At 45.7% G+C, this 12,355-nt stretch overlaps 1 protein-coding gene across 3 annotated transcripts in view; it reads left to right on the forward strand.

Annotated features, from left to right (window-relative positions):
* Positions 1–3,376: 3,376 nt before the first annotated feature.
* PLCH1 (phospholipase C eta 1) overlaps positions 3,377–12,355 on the forward strand; it is an 84,190-nt gene continuing 75,211 nt past the window's right edge. For all 3 annotated transcript variants that reach the window (XM_049803226.1, XM_049803235.1, XM_049803228.1), the window contains exon 1: positions 3,377–3,468. The gene's annotated coding sequence lies outside the window, so the exon portion shown is untranslated. The remainder of the gene's footprint in view (positions 3,469–12,355) is intronic.

Genomic DNA, 12,355 nt, shown 5'->3' on the forward strand with positions numbered 1-12,355 from the left:
ACCTTTGTTTAACCTCCCACAGTCCTAATATTTAAAGTGAAGTGTTTTACAGATTTTCTTTCTTTCTGTGCGATTCCTTGCCTGCCACATACTAGAGAGAAGAGCATGGTACAAAATAATCTTAATAGCTGAACATTGCTTGTCTGACAATTAGTTGCTATGTCATTTTCTCTGCTGACTTCAGGGCACAATTGTGAATCCTAACACTCTAAAAAAAAAAAAAAAAAAAAAAAAGGCAGCTTCTCCTGGGGTAAGAATAGATGTCAGTGCTTCTTTACTATTTTTGTTCCTGGGTCCTCTCAGGGGTGAGGCTGGTTTTTGCAAAGCACAGTGAGCAGGTAGCCATGAGAGCAGGTAGCCATGAAGTACCTGCAGTACAGACCTCAATGTTGGAAATCAATGTGGGGGGCGGGAAGCGGCTCTGTGGGCAGAGGCAGACCTTGACAGGAGCTGGAAACCATGAATCTGTGCCTGCTTAAAAAAAAAAAAAAGGGAAAAAAAGTGAGGCATCTGGTTTTATACCTTATACAGTGAAGGGCTAGGCCAACCACTGCTGTGGTACTTGGACATACAAGTCACGGTCAGGGATTCGGTATTGGCCGTGGCATTCTCTGAAGCAAAATTCAGAGTTGATTTTGAACTGCAAATTCAGCCTCAGCAATAATCCACTTCTCCTGGGGGATTATAGGTGTTCCTGTTCCTACACTTTGTAAGTATAAAGAGCTTTTCCAAACTGGGCATAATTGTACAGGTAGGATTTTTTTTTCTGTAATAATTAAAAATAATTCTACCTGGACTTTGCACTTCTATTTTGTAAATGAGTCATAGGAGGATTTATCACAAAAAATCCGCTGTAAAGCCGAAAAATCTCAGGAAACAGAATGCTACATTTCTAGCAAGCAGAGGTGAGAAGTGGGTGAGTGTGAACCAAGCTTGTTCCCTCACAGTCTTGCCTCTTAGCCCTTTTTAGCCTTGGTGAAGTTCAGAAAAGCCCTAGAGCTTTTTCTGAATGACAGCAAATCGCTGTATCCTTTGTGTTAGGTTGTGGTTTATGAGGGATTTTTAAAGGGTGGCAATACAGCTGCTGTATCACTTCTGTCGAGGAAGCCTCCCCTTGGTCTGAACTAAATTAAGTTCCCTTCCCTGTATTGGTGGCTGTGAGGTAGTCTTACAGAAATAATTTTGGAAGGAACTCTGGAGATGGATATCCAAATCTTTGAATTCAGGCCTCCGATCCCGTTTTGTGTTTGTTGCACAAGACAAAAAGTTTTGGTGATGTGCTCTTACTGCAGTTCTCGGTCAGAATACAAACCCAGGGAAGCAGCTTTGCGTAAGGGATCAGTGCTGTAATGGACAACACTAGTCTCACAGAGAGTAACCCAGTGGTGCGGGATTTGGGATTGCAGTGACAACTGACTTCATGAAAGTCGACTCCTGTAATTGTTTGTTAATGCTGTTTTCCTTATCATCCAGGCTTATCTGTTTAAAAAAAAAACCACCACCGCACCCTCCCCCCTCAAAAAAGCACAACTCAGTTCAAAGCTGTGCTTTCCATCTGTGCAAGGCTTGAGAGGTTGCAGATCCTGTCTCCGTGGGAGGCCTGTCTATTGAAAAAGTGGTAACAGGAGTAGAAACAAATAGCTCTGCAGAACCGAGTTGAGGAACTGGCTGAGAGGTCAGGGGAGAAAAAGCACTTTATTATCTAAAAACACCCTGCGCTGCCTCTGAGGAGCACTATCCCGTTCCTTTAGCCCCAGCTGCAATACAGGCAAGAGTATTTCCAAGCAGAGGGTGCAGTTCGTGTGTGGCTGAGAATGAGCATAAGGACAAGAATGAAGTGGTTTATCTCTCTTGCCTTGGCCCTGCAACTCTGAATGCACGCTGAGCAATAAAACATCTTAAAAAGATCATAGGGGGTGAGAGGCGAGGCCTCTAAATGGCCCACTAAGAAAAATATCTTCAGCTTTGCACAGGCCTTTTGCTGCCGGTGCAGCATGTAAGGCAAATGGTTGCCGTAAACATTACCAGCCTTTTTCGGAGCCCACCCAAAAGCGGTGGGCACGGTGCCGTTCGTTAGTGTCCTTTCCTGACAGGCTAGCAAAGCAGCTTGGCCCCGTGCGTGGAGCGAGGCCTTGCTGCCGCACAGCGATGGGTGCCTGGGATGGCTTCCCCCCGCCAAGGGACGAGACAGCGCAGTCACCTTCCCCAGGCTACACCTCCTCTTCATTGCAGTATTCCCGCTCCTCTCCCCGTCACACCTGCTGGTTCCCTCCAAAACGCTCCTCAGTCACCCACGGGACTATCACATATCTGAAGTTATAACTCCGAAAGCGAAGTTTTAGACTTGACCTCCTCCACCAGCGGCACGTTCCCTCACGCCAGGAGGAAGCCCAGAGCTTTCGGTGGCCGTCGGTACACCGTACGCCAGGGAAATCAGAGCTGTGTAAGTACCGGTTATCGCTTCCCTGCCGTTAGGTTCCATTAACCAACGCAGGTGAACAGCCCTCGAAGTTCACCGTAGATATTTAAAGAAAAGGAAAAAAAAAGTCAGTCAAACCCGACGATTTCCCTCCCTTCCCCGTGGGATCCCACCCGTGCTGGGGGGGAAGGTCCATGAATGCTCTCTCCGGCTCCCAAGGGCGGTGGGTGCCTCCCCGGGGCTGCTCTGTCGTCCCGCCGGCGGAGCCTGTGAGGAAAGGCGGTGAGGAAAGTCTGTGAGGAGAGGCGGTTAAGGAGAGGCTGTGAGGAAAGGCGGTGAGGAAAGTCTGTCAGGAGAGGCGGTAAGGAGAGGCTGTGAGGAAAGTCTGTGAGGAGAGGCGGTGAGGAAAGACCGTGAGGAGAGGCGGTGCCGCCCCGCCCAGCGGCAGGTGCGGCGCTTTCCGCCGTCCCGGGGCTCCCTGAGGCGGCGGGACCGTCCCGCCTCGCTCGTCTCCATGGTACCCGCCGCCGGCGGGGCGAAGGTGAGCCTGAGGGGCCGCTCTGAGAGGCTGCCTACGCTCCCTCAGTTCCCGCCGGACGGCAGCTCCGCCTCAGCCCGGACCGCTTGTCCCGGTTCGGGTCGGGGCACTCTGTGAGTCCCTCCGTGGGAAGGCGCTACCGGGACAGTTAGGGAAAGGGCCCCGCGGCTAGCCGTGAGGCGGGGTAGCGCTGAGGGGCGGGCGCGGCGCCCCGCCGACTCGCAGCGGACACACAATGGAGCAGGTTGAATAGGAGCGGGCGAGCGGCCGCAGCAACACCGGGGCTGGATCGCCGACCTCGGCCGCCGCCGGCGCTCCGCTGGCGGGCGGGAGAGAGCTCCGCTCCGGCTACGGTGCCGCTCCGGGTTTCTCCTACGCTCCTCGCCGGAGGGCGGGCCGGGCCGGGGCGGGGCGGGCGGCAGCGCCGTGCGTTTGAACGGGAGAGCAGGTTGAGGCGGCGGCGGCGGCGCGGGACGGGACCGGAGCCGAAGCCGAACTCGGCGTCTCCGCGGTGAGTGGGGACGGGATGGGCCCCGGGCGGGACGCTGCCCTGCCGGGACGCCCCGGCCCCTGAGGTGCGGGCGGGCTGGGCGGCGGTTGTGGTGCGGCCCCCGCGGGGGCTCCCTGCGGCGGGACGGAGCTGTCTCCCGGGCGGGCGCGGACTTCCCGCCCCTCTGGGAACCTCCGCTGGGCTTTCGTTTGGGGAGTTAGGGCTGGGTTTTCCCGGCGTTTGCAGCCGAAAGTTAAGATGAGGGTTTACAAGGTGCAACTTTTTGTTTTTGTTTGTTTTTCACCTCACGGATAAAACGTCGTTGTGGTCGGTGGGACGCTGTGTATCTCACGGGACGCTGGTTGTACTCGCTTTCTAAAGAAACCGCCACCTTTCCGTCCCCTGGAGCTGTGGAGGCGTAGCCGCCCCTGGGGCATCCTCGGGAGCACCGTGGGGTCCCCGAGGGAAAAGCCAGCGCCCGCAGTGCTGCTGGTACCAGGGGCTTTTCCCTGGGGCCCCGCGGTGTAGCGGGTGTCGGCCGGAGTCACAAGGAGCTGCTCCAGCCGTTGCGTTGGCCGTGTTTGTTCTGTTGGTTAAATAATGAATCATGCCGGATAAACTTCCAGTCGTCTTTTGGGCTCTTTGCCCCCTCTCTTGGGGGTAAAACCTACTTTTGCCACGTGGCGTGGGAGGTTCTGCTGCAAGGCTGTGTCAGAACAGTTGCAGCACCGGGTTCGGTAAACGCGGAGAAAACTGCGGCTGTTTGGTATGCCTTAGACTTAGGCCAGACCGTGTTAAATGAGGCTTAACGTAAAATCTTGACCCCACTGAGAGGAGTGGAGGACGTCACCCGAAGAGCGTTGCAGGGTGCAACGCTTGGTCCTGACCCTGTAAGGTGCTGGAATAGGTGGGAGCTGAGAAGAGTCAAGCCTCTTGCTGGATTGAGTCTGTCCTAAAAATACCTCGTTTGAGGGCTGATAGTCTACTTGATAAACCATTTTTCAAGTAAAAAGAAAGTACAACGAGCTGGGAATTATATTCCATACACGTTTTGTTGTAATCAAGCAACTGTATAATTCTGGGAACTTCAGCTCTAGCTGACCAATAACTGTTTTTAGAAGAAGTGCTATTAAATTCCAGGGAGAAAGATACAAGCCTTATCTGATGAACTAGTCATAGGCTCTTTGTTTAGAGTGTGCTTTAACTCCTAAGTTATAAAGCACAGTGTTTGCCTGTTTTTAGTGGACTCTCCTGATTTACTTGTCCTTGGGGCTTCTGGCCTGTATGTTACAAAACTTAGAGGAAGAGAAAGAAAACTTCAGGTGTTTGTTGTTCTGAAATGTGAAACAATACCTGCATGTAACATTACTGAAAAGACAGACAGAATTCAACCCTGCAATGAGAAACCTAAGTTAAAGATAACATGGTATATGGAAAGAAAATGCAGACTTTTGGGGAGGTGAGAGACAGCAGAGTGCATGGATGCTGTTAAAAATCTTCCTGTTTCTTTCAACGTTAGCTCCCTGGAATAAGTTTGAGAACACTACTTTTTTTAAAAAAAAAAAAACAAAAAACCAAAAAAACCAAAGTACTTTGAAGGATGCTTTTTCTAGGTTTAAAAATGCCAGTAGGCTGTTACAGAAAAAATGTTATGTTTTATCAGTTGAAGATGCATGATTTGTGAAAAATGATCTGACTGGTTGCAGACGCTTTCTGGTTTTGTGCTACCTATTGTCTATAAAAATGGGGATCAGCTGGTGGTTTTGGATCAAGTGGTGCACAACTCATTATTTTAACAATACTGGCTCAGCTTGGGAGGTTGCCTAGGGAATTGATTTAATGCTTCTGTCCTTTCACCCTTTGAGGCGGGTGTCCCATGATGACTTTGATCAAAATCACCAGTATTTGTAAAGGAGAATAAAATTTTCACTCTGTAAAAGCAAAGGAGAGGCCACCCGCTATTAACAGATCCCAGTTTTGCATGAGTTGACCTGTAATTTAAAACACTGTCAAGAAATACCCGTGGCAGTAAAACAGTTTTATGATAAGCATCAACACACAGAATGAAAATTAGTCCTCTATTCAGTATTTAGCTTCCCCTTATTGCTGGGAAAGGTTTTAATGCTGAAGCTGTGTATTTCTGTTGGCTCTACAAAGTAATCTTTCTATAAATAGAATAGTTTTCCTTTAATGAAATCTGAATAAGGATTTTCTTTTTTTAAGGTGTCACCCAAGATCCAATTCAATTTCAGTTGAAACCTAGATGGCAAAGCCAGGGCCACAGCTACACAGGGTGGAGTGGTGGATTTTTTTTTGTTTGTTTGTTTATTTTTTCCTATGTTTGCTTTGGTTTTTCTAAATAAGTTTAAAGAAGTCTGAATGTTAAAAAAATATCACAAACACTCCAAATTATAACATCAAAGGTCTGTTTGAAGGTCTGTTAGAGACCTCCTGTATTGTCTTCAATAGGACAGTTTTTCCTGTCTCTGTCTTCAGAGGAGCTAAGACTGCTGTGCATAATTGTCTTGTAGGGTCTTACAGAAACTTCTTTTGTTAGTGCGTCTAATTTACTTGAATGTGCTGAAGTGAAGGTGCTTTAGAAACACAGTTATTACGGTGTTTTCCTCTTGGCATAGTAAGACGCAGAGCATGTTCTGAGCAATCACCATGGCTGTTGTACTGGAAGGGTGTTAAAGCCACTAATCAGCAAAGTGCAGCTCCCCCGGGTGGTGGAGCAGGCCTGAGCAATGCTCCAGAGATTAATTGGTTTGAACCACTGGGTCTGGACTATGCTAGGGATAAATCTGTCTTTGCTTCCAAGTCCGTAAGCAGAAGGTGCTTCCACTGGAGTACTGCTGATGTTGGTCAATGTTAGTGCAGACTGATCTAATGGCCAGGAGGCAGGTGTGTGTACTCTTTTTTTTTTTTTTCTTCCCCCCCCCCCCCCCCCCCCCCCCATTTATTTTAGGAAGCTGGAATTGTTTTCTGTAACAAAGGTGGCTTTCTTGTTTCAGTCTCCATGGACACTGAGGGCATTATCATTACTCCAGAGATCTGAGCTTGCCATCTGCTTTCCTGAGTCACGGAGCCTTTTGCTGGTCATCTGGCATTGCAGAAGGACTATCTAGTTGTACCTGGGTAGCTGAGAGTGATGTGGACCATGCATTTCTTACACTGTTCTTACAAGGGCAGTGCAAGTGCAAAGGAGTGGAAGGGAGAGGTGGGCAGAGCTGCTGGCAGCGGTTTGGAGCAGACACCTGCTGCAGTGCTAGAAAAAGCCGGGGACAAGATGCTGGGGATGCAGTGTACCCCTGCGGAGGCTCAGGTCCACTGGTGAACAATGCAAAACTGCTTCAAGGGTGTTTGGCCGTGTGCATTAAAGCAGCATATCATTCTCGGCAAGAGATGTCCACGTGAGTCCCTTCAACTTGAAATAACTCAAGGTTGCTTGCAAGAAATTTCAAGTAGAGACAAGCCGTTGTATAAAGCAGTCCATGCTCCATTACAGACTTCATTTATTGGAACTGACGCAAAGTTCACATACCCATGGACACAGAGCATGACCAAGTGTGTCACTGAGATGGCGTACGGGATGATGTGTCAACTGCAACTGCATGGGCCAAAAATGGGTGTTGCTGAGCCTCGTATCAATGTGTTTCCCATATTCTTTGCTTGGTCTTAGGTCCAGCCGTGGGTGATTGACACATTGGTTGGCAGTGAACTTGGTAGCATCCCCACAAGAAAAAATGGAAGAATATTGGCAATTACCAACTGTGTCAGCTGATGACGTACACAAAGGGTCTTGTTGTATGAAATGTCTGCTCTTTGGAGGATTGCATATCAATCGAGTAGCCAAATATCATACAAGATGCAGATCATCCATGCTCATGGCTGGCTGTGTTGGCACAAGTCCTTTCCAGGCATCTTATTTTTATCTTCATGTTTTATCACGTTGTTTGAATTGTTCTATGCTACAGCAGAGCAACATCCAGGGTTTCATAGTTAGAGCAATAGCTGTAAGTTCAGCAATAGGTGCTTCAGCTATTGCAATAGCAGTGTTGCCTATTTCAAAGAATAGGGTCTCATGTATTAACAGTGTGTCTGAAAATGACTTGTCCGAGTTATTATTTATGCCTAGTGAGAGATGGATACTTTCAGGTGGGATGTAGTGTGCTCCATACCACCTGCTTTTTACAGGGTATGTTTCTGCTGATCTGTTGAGGAAGAAAAGGTCCTTCTTAAAGCTGTGAAATGACCTACGGGAGAGAAATATTTATTTTAATTTCTAAGAGAATTATTATTTTCTAAAATTATGATGGGTAAGAACACAGTAAGCTCACATTTCATGTTCATTATCATGACTTCCTGTCTTTAAAGCATCATTTTGCTGTTGGGAAAAGGTCTTAAAGTCTGTGCTGGGTATTTTCAGAAGGTCTTGAAGGTGTGTTATCAGCAGCTGTTCAGTGACTTTCTCTCTGTATTGAATCTCTCAGGGAACTTATACTCTCTTCACTTGCCTTTTAGGTTTCACACCCCAGGCAGAGATGCATATGGCGAAGCAGTGCTAACCAGAGCTTCAGCTAAAAGCAGTACTTGATATGTTCTTGGGAGACCCGTGGTCTCCTTCTGCTGACACTCTCAATAGTTCACCTGGTCAGCATCAGCGCCACTGGACTGAGTGGTCTGAATGGGAGTTTATTTTCTTGACCATATGCAGTAGTGTAATTCATTGGAGTCTGTGGAAATTTATCATTTCCAGCATGGGAGGTAAAGTTGGATTTATCCCCCCCCCCCCGATTTCAGTTTTTACCTGAAGAATTGAGGCATGAGCTAGGAATCTCTGGGAGTTCACAAACTGCCTCTGAGATTAATCAGTTCCCCTGAGTTTGGGACTATTCATATTGGGGTGGATGGCTCTTGGAGCTGACAGTTCTGGGCTTGCTATGCGTTCCTCTGCCTACTTTGAAGTGAGTGGTGGTGTTTATAGAATAAATTGGAGAAAATGTAAAAGAATCTCAAAGTGTATAATAGAATCTGAAGATGTGTTGTTGATGATGCATGAAAAGATAGCATTGTCAATGTGGTGAAGTGAGTTGTCTCTCTGTAGATTAAAGTTTCCAGTGTAGAAAGACTCTTGTGTTCAACATCTAGAGTTCGAAAATCTTTGTGCAGAAAAACCAAAAAATGATTTGGATTAATGACTTGGTGTACAGAGAGCTGGCAAAAGCAGCAGAAAGGTGTGCAGAGTACTGGAAAGCTGTGTAAGGAAAACATTCATGTACACTTACTCATCTTCATTAGTTCCATGTCTGGTGGGATGACTGTTACACTGAACATAGGGTGTGCAAGGCAGGTGTCTTCTGAAGCTGTGCCCACTGAGCGATAGAGGCAGCAGCATGCTGCCTCCTGGAAATAATTCCTTAAACAGGAGAAAAACAAATTCCATTTAGGCTTCTTGAGGAATGGGGAGCAAATGCTAATTCCCTTTCAGGGTCTGTTGCCATGGGGAGTCAGTTCAAATCCTTTCTAATGCCTTCCTCAGCAGCAAGTTGTGCTGACACATGCTTTTCATGACTTCCCAGAAAGAACAGAGAAATGACTTGAAACAAAAGCGCCATCAGAATTAACAGCTACAGGAAGATTAAGGTTTGCTGTTTGTTAGCTGTGGGTAGGACAGATAAGAAAGTTGTCCATTATAGAGGCTAACACAGCTTGACTGGCCTCCTGCCTGCACTGGGTGGGCTACAAGGGCGAGGAATGGGTGCCGGGCAACTTGTTGGCCAGACACCACATATGGTGCTGTCCAGTGAAGCCTATCTGTTCCTTTCCTGGAAAGGGAAAGGGTAGTTTATGGAGCAAATTGTGGGCACTAGTCCTCTAGCATGATCCAGGTTAGATGCAGTTAGGGTTAGGCTGAACCTCACATACCACTAGTGCCATCAGGAGGGAGATGTGCAGTCACTGCTGCCTGCTTTTTACGCCTTGACACTGGCCAAGTGAAGCGGGTACAGTTTCCTGAGTGTCCCCAGCAGAGCATTGGTACTGGGATGAGGGACCGAACTGGTGTAGGAGACAACGGAGAAAGCTGTGGTCCGATGTGGCCATAGCAATGTCAGTGATGATACTGCTATTTCTGGCTTGCTGATGTAGATCATTAGTTGCTGTATAATGAAAAAAATTTAGAAGCACCTTTTTCAAACACTTAACAAGTGAACTGATATCAGAGTCTGTCTTTATCTGGTGAACAATGTGTGACTAAGATTAGTGTTTAATGCTGTAATGGGGGAATAGCCAAAATACCAGGTTAAAAAAAATAAAAATCTGGATTTTCGGGAAACCTCATCTGTCTAAAGAATATGCAAGTGTTAACATCTGTATCCCAAATCCAAACTCTGTTGTGACCTTCCCCCTTTGAATAGACAACTCTGACTTCTAAGAGTTTCTCAGAAATCCAGCAAAATCCACAGGAAATTTTTCTTTGCTACTGTGCTGGCTTGCACACTCTGACACCTTTATTGCCACCGTTGTGCCAGCACAGCTGTTCTTGTGGCCTCATGGCACTTTAGATTAGGGAATTTATTTGGCAAAAAAAATAAACCAAAGAAAAAATGTCTGATTTTATTCCTCCAGACCAGTTCCTAAAGAAATAAGAAAAGGATCAGATACTGGATGGTTTTCCTTTCTATTACCAAGTATTATTAATAATATTTTTTCATGCTGGTGATATTTATGGATAAATACTTGCTGTTGAAAAGGGAGTGTAACTTTGGGGGTACTTTTAAAGCTTTTTTTAAATACAGGATACTTTAACTTTTGGAAAGTATCTGTACATTTATGAATAGTTTACACCATAGGTAGGTGAAACTTTCTTTTTTAAGTTATGAGAGTGACATCGATTTCTGGGCAGAAATGTCTTTTTGTATCAGCAGTATGGATCTTTCACCTGATGCAGCTGAGGTGCCTTGCCTATTCTGCATGGCTCCTATACATGTAACTTTAGCATCATTTATGCAAGTTATTTTGAGTGAATGTTGATATTTGATGCTGATTAAAGTGGAGATTTGCACAGATGATGTGTGGAACCCTTAGAGCCTGGGTTTATGTGACAGTTAAATCTAAATCTGCATGAATTCAGACCAGCTTAAATGCTTAGCAATATTTGGGTGACTGTTAGTGGCTTAGTGAAGTAAGAAGCCCAAGACTGCAGATGGGTGTATGCCCCGTGAAATATTGTCATATTAGTATTTTATAATCTCTTCAGATTTGGATTTCAGGTCTAACTATGGCTAAGCTTTTCATCCAGTGGCTACTTTGTTTTGTAGATACTGCTTTAAAAAAATACAGTCCATGTTGTGCAGTAGCTGGTCTCTGAAAGCTTGAAGGTTGTTCCACCAGAAGGTTTGTTGATACTTTCTTTAGAAAGTAAGAACATGGACTGGAAACAGCAGCTCTTTTTCTAATGTATAAAGCCTGGAAAGAAGTTCCTGTTCATGACTACTGATAAAGTGACCTAGGAGAAATCCTGCAGCATATTTTAACATGCTCCAGGGAAAGAAAGTTGGTGAGAGCAAAAATTTTCCTGGTTGCATGTTGTGGTGTAAACAGAATTGCAAATGACTTCACTGTCTCTTCAATATCTGGTATTCTGTAATATTAGCATAACAAAGGGCTGAGCCCTTGGACTATTGAGAGGACTTTCTAGGGTAAGTGTCTCCTCTTCTCTGATTTTCACTGCAATGTGTTTGCCAAGCTGCTGAGTGCTGATGACACCTCTAGAAATGATGTAGAGGTTGATCTGGAACGTTTCTTTGTGGAAGAGGTTGTACAGAAAGACCAACGATCCTGTCTGGGCGGTCCTCATTCTGTTCCTGAGGTAAGTGAACCTTTTACTTAGTCTCAAACTTAAGGTAAATCGGTTAACCTACCTCTGGTCTAATAAGACATGTAGATCTGTTGTGAAGTTAAATTGCTTAGCTTTTGAATACTACCTCAGTATTCTCCAAGAAAAGTTCAAAGTAGTATTTGTACTGTGATTTGGTATTTATTTATTTTTTGTGTTAACTGGAAGCTAACTGGATGCACGTGATGGCGGTCAGCAGAGATTCTGAGTGCCCTCACCACAATCACAGCTGCCAGATTAAAGACCAGTGTTTCTCTGGACAGTATATTCCTGCTACTTAGTGCCAGCCAGATGGTCTTTCTGCCCTCCCATACAGATGTCTCTAATGCTTATAAGAGTGCTCTCTGGCCATATCTGGAGCTAATACAGTATTATTTCCAGTCACACACTTAGTGTGTCCTTTGCTTGACTCTGTGTTGCTTGTCTCCATTTCCAACCTATTTTTTTTATTTTACTTTTCCTTTATGTCAGTTGTAGTGTCCAGTATCTCTGAACTGTTTTTTTGCTGTAAAATTGATCATTAGCGGTATCTGAAACAGGTGCAAGCTTCCAAAATCTGGAGCCTTCTGAATATTCAGTGTTTTCTGGACTTTCTTTTCTTTTGAAAACAGAATTGCCAGGCACATGTGCTTCTTTAAAAAACAAAACAAACGAACAAAAAAACCCAAACAAAAAACCCAAAAAACTTTGGTAGAACTTTTTACAAAATATTTGTTTTAACCATACACCATTTTGTGCTAAGGAGAGGAATACACTTTTTATAAATTATACTTTCAAAATGTGTTCACTGGATAGATACTGGAACAGGGAGCTCTGAAACTGTAGCAGTGGTTTTGTCGGAGGGAAGTGCTGGTGAACTGCAGTATCTGTCCTGTTACTAGGAACGATTCACAGTATCTGATTGACCTAATACTGTTATCTGTTGAAGTGCTTCAGAAACAAGAAGGGGAGCAGGCAGCTGAGAAAAAGTGAGATTAGCAATCTCTCCACCCTGTATACTGCACACTT

Source organism: Accipiter gentilis, chromosome 6, assembly GCF_929443795.1.
Source record: "Accipiter gentilis chromosome 6, bAccGen1.1, whole genome shotgun sequence".
Taxonomy (NCBI): domain Eukaryota; kingdom Metazoa; phylum Chordata; class Aves; order Accipitriformes; family Accipitridae; genus Astur; species Astur gentilis.